This window comes from Tympanuchus pallidicinctus, unplaced genomic scaffold (genome assembly GCF_026119805.1).
Source record: "Tympanuchus pallidicinctus isolate F22 unplaced genomic scaffold, pur_lepc_1.0 scaffold4, whole genome shotgun sequence".
In the NCBI taxonomy this organism is placed as follows: domain Eukaryota; kingdom Metazoa; phylum Chordata; class Aves; order Galliformes; family Phasianidae; genus Tympanuchus; species Tympanuchus pallidicinctus.
The window spans coordinates 39,282,917-39,295,438 of NW_026294758.1; the positions used below are offsets into that span (position 1 = coordinate 39,282,917).

The following is a 12,522-nucleotide window of genomic DNA, read 5'->3' on the forward strand; positions in this document are numbered from 1 at the left end:
TTCTGCTGTTTATGTTATGAAGATAGTTATAAACATCAAATAGTACACACCGATTATTTCTGTCTGCAAACCCAATCTATTCTTCAAGTCTGGAAGTTTTTCCTCATTGTACTTTGCAAAAAAAAAAAGCTTCTTTTTGCATCTAAGGTAGTAATAACAGAAGTCCAATAATTGCCATGACAGCGATGTAGTGTTGCATGCAATATTCTGTGCTCACAGTGAACATTTTATCCCTTGAAATGTCAGTGCATTTCATAAACTAGGTATGTACTAAGGCTATATTCGTCACTGAGAAAAGGAGATACACATCATCTGTCATTAGAAGCGTATATCAAAAAACTAGCTTGCTAAAACTTGGCAAAACATGTAGGCCCCCATCACTGAGGGTGATAGCAGAAACTTACCTTGTTTGACATGTTGCAGTGCAGTTGCAAAGAGACAAAGAATGTGATGATATTTGTTTTAGGATTGCAAAGTGAATTCTTTCTCACACCAAAAGTATAAGAGAGATTTTTAGTATTTGGCATGAGCTGACATAGGATGACACATGAAACTTTTTGTCTGGTAAGGCTGGAGAACTTCCTAGGTTTCATTATAAGAAAGAATAGTCTGTGTAACAATGTGAACTCAATATACCATAGACTGAATGTCATGCAATGAAAATCATTTTTAAATATGATTCATATTCAAAGACCATTCTTCCTGTAGTTCCAGTAGAGAGGCTCAAATATTCAAACTGAGGAATAGATAAATAAGTACACTGACCAGCTTGGTGAACAAGATGTTTTCATTCTCAGTTCCACAAACAGCAACCAAGCTCAAATTTTCTGAGTACCTCTCACTTGACTTAATATGCACAAAATCAATTACATATGGCAAAGTGTATCTGTGTGGATGTGTAATATTTATTTCCTGCTTGTGAAAGTCCATTTTTAATTTCCCTTCCCAGTTATCTTATTCACTTTCTCAGTAATTCCATCTTTACCTGCCATCACATTTTGTTGAACATGTTAGGCTGAAGGAACTGGATTTATTCAGCGTGGAAAAGAAAAGGCTGCAAGGAAACCTCATTGTGGCCTTCCATTATTTCAAGGGTGTAAATGAACATGAGGGAAATCAATTTTTTACACAGGTAGATAATGACAGGACAAGGGGAATGATTTTAAACTAAGGGAAGGAAGATTTAGATTAGATGTCAGGGGGAAGTTTTTTTACTGAGAGTGGTGAGGTTCTGAACAGGTTACCCAGAGAGGTTATGGATGTTCCATCCCTGGAGGTGTTTAAGGCCAAGTTGGATGAAGCCCTGGGCAGCCTGGTCTAGTACTCGATTTAGCAGTGGGGGATTGGAACTTGATCCTTGAAGGTCCCTTCCAATCCAAACCATTCAATGACTCTATGATTCTGTTAAAACATTTACATCACAGTCTTATAGAAATGTGGAGGAGGAATAAAAAGTTGACTGCATACTGGGGAGATTAATTAGGGCCAGCTTGCAACCTGCATCCTTTTGTATAACATGTAAGAACAGGGTGGGATTTTTCAAACCATGAGACTACAGGCACTCTGCCTTATGCATTCATGTCTGCATGCATTAGAATGGCTGGAGTTGAAAAGAACATTAAGGATCATCTAATTCTAAACCCCTGCCTTAGGCTGCTACTCACCAGATCAGGATACTTAGGATCCCAATCAATCTGGCCTTGAACACTGTGGGGCATCCATATCTTCTCTGAACAGCCTGTTCCACTTCATCACCACTCTCTGTGTAAAGTATTTCCTCCTAGCATCTAATCTAAATCTCTTCTCATTTAGTTTAAAACCATTACCAGTTGTCCTGTCAGTACACTCCCTGCAGTCTCTTGTCATCCTTCCTGTAGGCCTCCTTTAAATACTGGAATGATTTGGACATGTTATAATAAGGATTTAGGAAGTAGAAATAGAAGAATCAGCCATTTAGTGGGTATATAATTTGGAGTATAATCAGGAGCATAATGAAACACAATCTAGCAAAACAGAAAAAGAGTGCACTTCTGTGCATGACTTGTAATGTTGCTGATGGCCTTGGTCAAATGCCTGCTCTTCTCCCAGGAGAAAGCTGATTTTTGAAGTCTAAGCTAGTGTTCTATAATAACAGCAAGTAATTGCATTTTCTACTTAGCTCCTCCAAACTAATGAAAATGAATGAATCTTAAAAATTTAATTAGATGTTAAATTTATAAAGGCATTATAAATAGTTATTAACAGTTAATATTAGCTTTTGGAAAATCGGGTATGATCTTAAGCCGTCTTAGGTATCTTATCCCTCTGGTGTATGAGGAACCTTCAGTTTTATTCTATTTTATGCTGACACATTAACTATAATGGCAGAGAAGAAGCATAATCAAAGGCTGTCTTGTTGTTACCTAAAAAACCTGATATAATCAATTACAGTGAATTAGAGAAAACTTCAAAAGCATCTTCCATTTAAAAGTGCATACTCAGTGGGGAACAAAGAGTCACCTTTTTTTTAAAAAAAAGGTCGAATTTCAAGGAAATCATTACCACAGTTATAAAAGGGCTTCCAAAAGTTATGTTGTAAAATGGCTTCCTTTCAGAAACATTTTCATTGTAAATTTGTCAGTATCATTAAGAGAGTAATCAGCACTTAGCCAAACTGAAAATTAAGAGATTTGTTCTGTGTTGAAAGTAAGATTAATCTGTTGCTATTGCAGTGTACTGAAGTGTATTTTCTACTCAGATAAGTTCTCTCTTGTCTGTTTTAATCACCTTAATTCCGACTGAAATAATAGTACATTATTTGATTTGGTAATACTACACTGATTTCATCACCACTGCGATTATTTACAAGTTTTATTTCAGTTCTGGAGGAAGAACTCTCTGATATCTCAGTATCAAAATGAGACAGTACACCACTTTATGATAATAACATTGTCAGCTCTTTTGCCCTATCTTTGTGGTCAGATGATATCGTAATTTCATGAAAGTACAAGATCTCTTTGATACCTGTTTCAGATATGTGACCCATCAGCTTACAGACATCCAACTACTGAAGTTAGATGTAAATGGGTTTTGAGATGCTTATTAAAGCAGGAGAAAAAATCTTGTATTAAAGGCAAGAGTAGAGAATGCTTAATAGACTTGTTCAGGCAGAGAGAAGCATACAGTGTACACCAAGACAGTTTTTGCCTTTCTATTTTAAATAATTGTTAAAAAATCTATACAGCAATTTTGACTACTATATGTTAAAAATTTTAATTGAATTTTAAAACTTTACAGGTTGCAGAAGAGATAATTTTAAATGGAATATTACATATTTGTTTTCTCCATGTTTCTTTTAATTTCATCCAAATATTTTTTAACAAAATCTCTTCTTTGCAATATAAAAATAAGGGTAATAAATACATGCTAATTAATAGATTCAAGAATAAGGCTCAATTTTTATCCACATATAATCCAGCTATGTAAATAGATAACAAGTATGAAAAGTACATATGCGACTTGTCACACCTCCTGCCCCAACATTTGTTATTTGAATAATTAACTAATTAACATTAATTTTACTTATCCCCTTATGAAAATTAGTCATTCCTGACATTTAAAACTGAATAATACTCTTTAGCTAAAAATAATGTTTACGTCCCATTTAGCCTACCAGATAACTAAGCGCTTTGCTACGTTTGAGGAAATACATTTTAGCAATGAATAATGAATTGCTGCTCAGTTCCTACAATATATTAATTTTGTGAGAATTATTTGAAATCAGTTTTAGATGTTAACACTAACTGCATATGCATAGTTCTATGTATAGAAACTATTTTTGTGCTGTTATCCAAAATAAATGTAAGCTCTTTTTCAAACTACTTCACAATTGCAGGTGATATCTTGATATTTTATTCTTACTTTTAATCCCTTTAAAATAAGCCATAAAATAACTCCCAGTTAGAAGAAGTTCTCCTACCTGCCCATAGTTGACCACAACACCAGGTGAAAAGAGGCAGCTGGCAGCAACAGCAGTGAGGATCAAGGATCATCCTACTCTGTCTAGTTTTCAAGCTGGGAGAGGAAGTGAGCCAACTCCAGGTTCACAGCCCCACAGACTTGATATGAGAGTGCTGTTACTGACAAAGGCATTAATAGTTTGAATGAGACACAAATTATCACCAAGTCCAAGTGTTGATCATAGAATTGGAGAATATCTCGAGTTGGAAGGGACTCACAAGAATCATCCAATCTCCTGGCTTTACACAGGACTACTTAAAAAATGCCTCCTGGGATGCATTACAAGGTCTGTTTTTGCAGCAGGTGAGGAGAGTTGATCCTCCCCCCCCCCCCACTCTGCTCTGGAGAGGCCACATCCGGAGTGCTCTGTCCAATTCTGGGCTCCCTGTTCAAGAAAAACAGGAAACTGTTGGAGAGAGTCCAGTGGAGGCAGAGAAAGGAAGGGAAGGCTTCTTTTATGAGAGCAGGCTGAGAGATCTGGGACAGTTCAGTCTGGAGAAGACTGAGGGGGTACCTTATCAATGCTTAAAAATATCGTAATGGCAAGCATCAAGAGGATGGGTCTAGGCTCTTTTCAGTGGTGCCCAGTGGCAGTGAAAGGGACAATGAGCACAAACTGGAACATAGGATATTCGACTTGAACATGATAAAGAACATTCTTATTGTGAGGGTCACAGAGCACTGGTACAGGCTGCCCAGAGAGGTTGTACAGTCTGCAAGTTGCACTTCCAGAAACAAGTGAATGTATTCACCCACCTCACATTGTGCTTCACTCTACCTTCCTATCACCTGCCTCTCATTGTTTGTTTTTTTTTAATCTCTTTTTATGCAAAAAGAAAATCCATTTGAATTGAATGAATCTCAGTAAAGAAAGCCTATAGCTGTTCAGTAACTATTCTTAGCTATTTTAGAACTTGAACCTAATTACTACCAGATGGAAAGGTTATCAGGGTAGTTCAAGCCTCTCTTGAACTCGAGTTGATGGAGTCATTTTTCCACCTGATAGCATCTTAGCGTGCTTATAATTTGGAGACCATGCACTGCCTATGGTTTACACAGAATTGTACTAACTTCTCCAGATAAAACAGAGAAAAAACAAAGCAACAAACTGATGTATGAAAATGAGTGAGAGGTAAAAACTGTGTACGCACTTCACAGCCCGTGAATCCCAATGTGCTGATTGAGTAAATGAGACCTTTGTGCAGAGAGTTTGTGGTCAGAGATAGAAACAACATTCAGATGTCTTGATTTCCACTTATGTGCAATAATTGGCAGAACTTTAAATATCTAAGGATCCTAAGAAGGATGTTCTGTGAAAGTGGTAATCAGCAATAGATGCACAGTAAAATGTGTTGAGAAAATATTTTTGTTTTTATAACCCTCAGGATTATAGAATCGCTTCATGATTGGTGAGGAAAGAGTTCCGTTTTAGCTACTTTCCTTAAAGACATTGATGATCTCTCTTTGAATTATCTCTTTACTCATCTTTTAACTCATCCATTTTTAATTAATTCCTTTAGGGCACTGTAACACTGTGTTACACAATTTCTGCCGTAGCTGAAAGAGGTTTTTTTGTGTTTAAATTAGCATCAAAATTCTTACTGCCTACCTGCTGTTATGAGGAATACAGGATAACCATTCTATGGTCTTTATAAATTCATAATACCATTTTATTTGTTTCAGCTGGAAATGCCTTGTTTATTAACGTAGATAAAAGTATTTCATACCTGTAATAATCTTCATTGTCATTCTCTATTTCTTCCTAACTAAACTATAAATTTTTTTAAATAAACTAGGTAAAACCATACATTTACTTATGTTTTATTCTCAAAACCTTTCCCAATATCGTTTAAGCTTTTGTTTGATGTTTTGATTATACTTGCTGCTGAAATGATGTTTACAGTGAATTATCCATGACAATTTCAAGATGTTTTCCAGAAGGGTCTTGCTGATTAAGAAGTCACTCATATTCTTTCCTTCTTGGTGTTACTGTGCACGTTTTTATATCACATTTACTATTTTATTGCCAAATTATTCAGTGTTAGATGTCTATGTTTCCTACAGTTGTCTTTAGCACTGCATATTCTGAATAATTCCATGTTGGGTAGCATCCCCTTTTTCAGGTCATCTACCCATACACTAAACTGTTCACAGTGCCTGCTATTTATCCCACATTGTGATGCCTGCTTCATATTGGTTAACAAAGTGACTCCCTTTCTTCCCATGACGACTTGTTTTCTTTAGGAGGCTTCATGACAGACTTGTTATAACTTCCCACAACATTCCTAGACACTATCAGCTCACCCACCTGCTATATGAATCTGTCACAGAACACTACCATATTTTTGAGATATTTTTATCTCCAAAGCTATCTTGATTTCTCTCCAGTACAGCTTCTTTACCCTTTTACCTTCTATATTTAATCATTAAAATTTCTACCAGTTGCCCTGTTACTGATCACAAACACATCATTTTGTGACTTCTTCATAACATTTCCAAATATGATGATGATTATGAAAATGAACATCCTGTTTGCAACTTACTGCTGTTACAAACTTGCTAACTTCACTGGACTAGGATTCCATTTTTTGGCCACATCAGGGAGGCTGAAGGTACCAATTAATAGCATTCGAGAAATATATTCAGATATATTATGTGTGAGATGTTTGTCTCAGTAGATAAATGCTTGATGATTTATTTCCTTTAGTGCTTGTAGTTGTCAGTTCTGTTTTATGATTTACAGGTACACAAAATGCCACTGTAGCCAGTACTTCTGCACCTGCTTCTCAAACTGACACGTGGTAGACATGAGAAAAAATTAGGAAGAAAAAGGTCAAAATAGACTGTTTCATATAATTTTAGCATCAGTAAAACTACGCATTTAAGCATTTGGTTTATAAACAGACAGGATATAACATAAAGATAAAAGCAGGAACATAAAGGAACACAACATAAAGTTAGAATGCACCTTGTTTATGAAGGAATCAGTAGCATGGAAATTGTGTGGTACTGTCTTCAAATATTACCATAACAAAGCTAAGTTTGCAAAGGCTTTACAGAGATTTAGTTAATCTTCCTTAAATAGCTTTGTAGTTCTAGGTTTTTGATAATACCACCTACAGTATGTCAAATTCATATTGTAAATGCACAACTGATTTTTGAGATGAAGGTACTGCAGATTTTATTACGGACAGGAAAGTTCTTGAGTACATTTCTAAAGAATTATGAATAAAATTTTATTTTCATGGCCTTTGGCTGCATTAATGTATTTGGCACTTACTAGTGCCAAACATACAAAGTCAGTGGCTGTGTCTCCTTCAGTTAATTTGAGAAGAAGCAAAGCCAGGTTCTGAAATTGCAAAGCACCGTCTCTGATCTTGGACAAACCTAGGTAATTTTGTTCCTTGGAATTGTTATGGATGGATTCTGGGGAAAACAAAAAAAAAAGCTTCTATATTCTGTAATCATCTGTGCAAGGATCCAGACGTTTAGTAGAGGATTATTAGCTTTGCAGTTTGCTGCATCCAACACTTGCACGATATATTGCAATCCCTCTCAATTTACCTAATTAACATGTTGTCTGCATGATGTCTGACAACTAATTTCGGAGAGTGCTTTTCTTTGAAGTAAAGGCAGACTTAAAGAAAAGGGAATATGTTCTAGGAGATGGTTGTTAATTATCCTGCTCTTTGGAAATAGATCCTCTTATGGGCTCTTGTTCCATAACCTGCATAGATTTCTATGTTGAAAACAGTGTTTTATACTAGTCTAAAATAGTATTACTTACAAATACAGAAGCCAATTGTGGATCTATAATTTATTTATTTATTTCAGCAGGTACCTCATCGGCTTTTAGATCACAATTTTGTCTTGTACCTTATTTTAGCTTTCCATAACAATTTTTACTTCATTCTTGTATTTAACTTGTACTACTCGTTTATTTGGATACTGTTTTCCTCTTGCCTGTTTCCTCTCAAGAGTCACTCACTATTGTATAGTTAGTGTGAATTCTTTTGCTACAATAATCTGAAATTTAAGATGTATAGGACTGTTTGCTATAGTTTATGGGGCAGTTAAACTATGATTGTGCTTCTGTTTCGGTACTGCTTTCTAAATGCTTCAATGACAGTTTAAATGTAGAAAGACCCAGCTGATTCTGAGCTCACAGCTCAAATGTGACCATAAAGTCATACCAAATGTGGGCCGTAAAATGAGGTGTTCTGTTAGTGTCTTTTGGAAGATTCTCTGTAGCTTGATTTTTCATACCTTGCCTTTCATTTTTGATACAGCAAAACTGTGGGGGTGAATTTTCAGTTTTATTTATTTTTTTTAATTATTGAATAAAGTAACATGTCCGGTCCTAATTTAAAAAAAGCTTTGATTTTCTGAAGCAGTATGTGTTTGCAACACTTCGTGATTGACTGTTCAACATTTAGAGATGTTTTTAAATACCTAGCTTTGGGATAACAAGTTTTAAACTTTTATTTGGTCTTTCTTTAACTTCAAAAGAATCTGGCTTGCTTGTATGGCATTAATGTCTAAAAATAGCCACTCTACTTCCCTCAAAATTAAAAAATACAAAACCAGTAATAGATGCAGTTTCTTGAATATTGTGTCCTATTTCTGCTTTTTTTATTTTTTTTTTTCCAGGTACCAGTGCAGGATGTTTATCAATCCTGACACATTTTTCTAACTACTGAGACTCTGATCTCTGCTTTGCTTCATGTTTTCATTTCTCTTTCTCTCTCTTTCTTTTGTAAACACAGCAGTCTGTCCTCCTGACCCTAGACCTATGTGCATACACAACTTCGCCCACTGGTCTTTCTTTGGAAGAGTATCGGGCAACCCTTCCCAGTAGTGGAGCATAGTTCCCTTCAATCTCTTTTCTGATTAAGATGTACACTTACAGCTCAGTAGCTGAGATGCACATCTTTCCAATGAACTATGTAAATGTCTAGTTATATCAAGGAAATTCCTTGATTTGAGCATTTCATAATGGTTTACTAACGTCCAAACTGCAAGCATGCTTTCAATCCTACTGATCCTTATGCATGCCAACTTTCTCAGCAAAGCATATTGAACTTACAACTCTGACGATATTTTTCAAAATGAAAGTAATAACAACCCATTACCTTTTCTTAAATACATTTTTAATAGGAGTACAGCACACAGTGACATGATGTGTTAGGGCATCAATTTTTCATCAGAAAATAATCGACTTGTTAGTTCAGACCACTGAAGAAAATGAATTGAAGAACTCTCATCGTCTTAATTCAGCTGCAAGGTTTGAGTGTTTCATAGTATATCAGCAGTATTTCAAGAGGTGATCAAAGGCAGGTTCTTAGTGCAGCTCTAAGAATTTAAATAATAATCCCTCTTCTCATAAAGGCCAAGAGCACAGGGCTAAAAGACTGAGCCTTCTCAACACTCATTTCTGTCACAACACAGAGAGCAACAAATAAATCTGAAGTTCTAGCAATATTTGCCCAAGCAAAACCTTACAGTTGCTACCGGAAGTTGGTATTAATGTGAATTCACCACCTTCCTATGTAAACTGGTCAAAGCATGCACCGCTACCTCTTTCAATGTCAGACATTGTGTTTTTTTTCCCTCAATTCCCCAAATGAGTGATTACTTCTCTCACAGATCACGAGTACATTTCAGATTTTCATCCAAATTCATTTGTAGAATACGTACTAGATTTTTTTATAAAAAATTGCTAAGTGTGAAACCAGTAATTCCATCTACTGACACAGAACTTTAGAGGTATCAAATAAATCATTCTAATCTCTTTTTTTCAGAGATTATGTCAAGGCTCATGTCTTGCATGATATAATGCATATAGAGATAGTATTCTAATAGTTTTATACACATTTTCATATATTTATAAGCACAGTAGTAATGTCCTATATATATATATATATATAGATAGATATATTTTAAGTATAGTGAAACACAAAACTGTGGCAAACAGTATCAATTTAATAGTGGAAATAGAATTTTATTGAAACCTTTTGATCTGCATACATTTTTACTTGGTCTTATCAAAATTAATTTTGCATTTGTTATTTTGTTTAGGTTTTCTCCATTTCTGCACCAAAAGTTTTGAAATCTAGATCTTGTACAGAACTGATCACCTCTTCAATTCTCCTTAGTGTTTGGAATGAAACAACACTTTAACGCGAAATTGATGATTAAAGTAAAGTGAAGTTGATTCACATTTCTATCTCTTGATACAAGGTTATGTGACAAACATCACATTCAATTTACTGTGAAAGTGCGTGAGTTTTCATTCCTTGATCTCCAACTGTATTAGACAAGTTTTTCCAACAGTACTGCCCCAGCAGTACTGCTAAACACTTCCCCACTGTTAATAATTCTCTTATACTTTGAAGTCATTTGTACATGGAAATACAATTTATAAACTGACAGTGCTAATAAACAGTTTGGTCATAAATGAAGATAACAGATTAGGGATAGCTTTGCAGGGGGGGTTGACTCAATAAGGTCTAGAGGTCCCTTCCAACCCTTATAATTCTGTGATTCTATGATTCTGTGATTGTCAGAGATAACAGCAGATGTGTAATTAACAAATGATATCAGAAGTGGTAAAAGCAAAGAAAAAGAGAAGTAATTACCAGAATTCCCTGCTATAGAACAGATTTGGACTGTTCTCATTTCCGTGCTCCAAAAAAGACTGCTTTGATTTATAAATAGGTTGTTGTGTCTTGTGCTTTGATATAGCTATGATGTATGTGGACTCACTGGCCTAATTTAGAATACTTGAAAGTATCCACTGTATGGATAGCAACTTCAGAAACTATCATCTCAGTTTCCTGTTTTGCTCATTCGCATAAACTTCTTGTCAGAAGAGACACAAATGCCAAGAAATATGAATCGTTTTGAAGGATAAGAAATGTAAAAGCCATGGTACAACTAAAGTCAAGAATTATAACCAGACCCTACGTAGAACTTCATAGACCAATAAAATGGAAACTGTTGTTTTGTTTTTATTTATTCATTGATGCTTTGATGCTTCTTACATTACTGCCTTCAGGGAAAAAGCAGAGAGTCAGATAAAGGCCTGTATAAAGCCAGAAAAATACTGCTACAGTATATAACTGCATTAGCAGAGAGTAAAAATAGCCAGATATAAACCTGGTAGCAATGCCCTTAGACATTAGAGAGTTCTTAAAAAACAAAAACAAACAAAGAAACAAACAAACAAAAAAAGGTGTCTTTTTAATAGAGTTTGTTTCCTTGTTTTTTGTTTTTAATTAAATAAAATGCACACAGGTTGAGATAGGAAGAATATTCTGTACAAGATATAATCAGAGTATGAAAAGTATTACTTCATGGTAAAGCAGAGAACTTCTCTTCCTAACACTGTCTAGGGCATTATGAATCTATACCATCAGAACTTAATGTTATATCTTTCATTTATATTAGAAGTTCTATTAAAATCTAATGATCTGAACAAGAATTGCAATATCTACCCTGCAAACAGTGACAGATCTTTTTTAAAAAGCAAATGTTATGGTGGGTGTTGTGGCAGCATGCAATTGGGCAAAAAATGTAAGGAAATGTTTGTGGTTGATAGTACCATTATTCTTCAGGTATATGACACTTACATATGTAGTCATTCATGTTAATGCATATATGATATATTTCTGCAGAAGTAATGTTCCTGTATAAAAAAATCAAGAGTACTGTAGCACTGTACAATTTCATGTAACATTTCTGACATCACTTTATAAGCAAAAAAATTTTTTTTCTCCTTCAAATAAATGGAAGACCTTCACCTTTTAATGCAGCAGGTCTTTCTTTAGTAGTGAAAATTACTGATTCCCAAAAAAGAACTAATCTTAAGGTAGTTACACCCTAAAACTTCAATAAGCATGATATTTTTTAAAACTTTTTCATCATTTCTGTTTGAGCTCACTAAATATCCTGAGATTTGTCTGAATATTGAGTGTCACCAACTTGCTAGCTAGAATTGAAAGAGCTATGACAAGAAATCTGACAAACATTAATAACTTTGAACCCCATTTTTTAAGATGCTGAAATTCTGTGATACAATGAGCTGGAATTTAATACTTTCTGATGTAATGAGTGATTTTCAGACATTGCACTAATATAAAGAAAATATTTTTTTTCCAAAATACTCTGGTGATGGAACAAACCCTCAAACGTTGCTACCAGATGTCTCTTGCATTCTGTTCTTTCTGATAAACTCAGTACTTCCGCTGATTTCTTCCTACAGATGTTATACTCTGCTTATGCGAAGACCACTCACATAAGCATTGGTACTTACTGTGCTTCACTTATGTTTCTTTCCCTGTTTATTGAAATTAGGTTGAAAATCAAAGAAACCAGAAGTAGATCAAAGATTTTTGGAAATACATTTTTGCTGTAGTATATGCAATGGCTTAGAACAGCTGCTGTATAAAAGGAGCTGACTCATCCAAGTTTCTTATAAAATCAGCACTAGTAAACAGTATATAAACCACTACTTTAGATTTT

General features: G+C 34.9%; 1 protein-coding gene across 6 annotated transcripts in view; it reads left to right on the forward strand.

The window, feature by feature from the left end:
• The window catches only part of TRPM3 (transient receptor potential cation channel subfamily M member 3), a 396,319-nt gene that overhangs the window by 183,378 nt on the left and 200,419 nt on the right, over positions 1–12,522 (forward strand). The gene's annotated exons all lie outside the window — the stretch shown is intronic.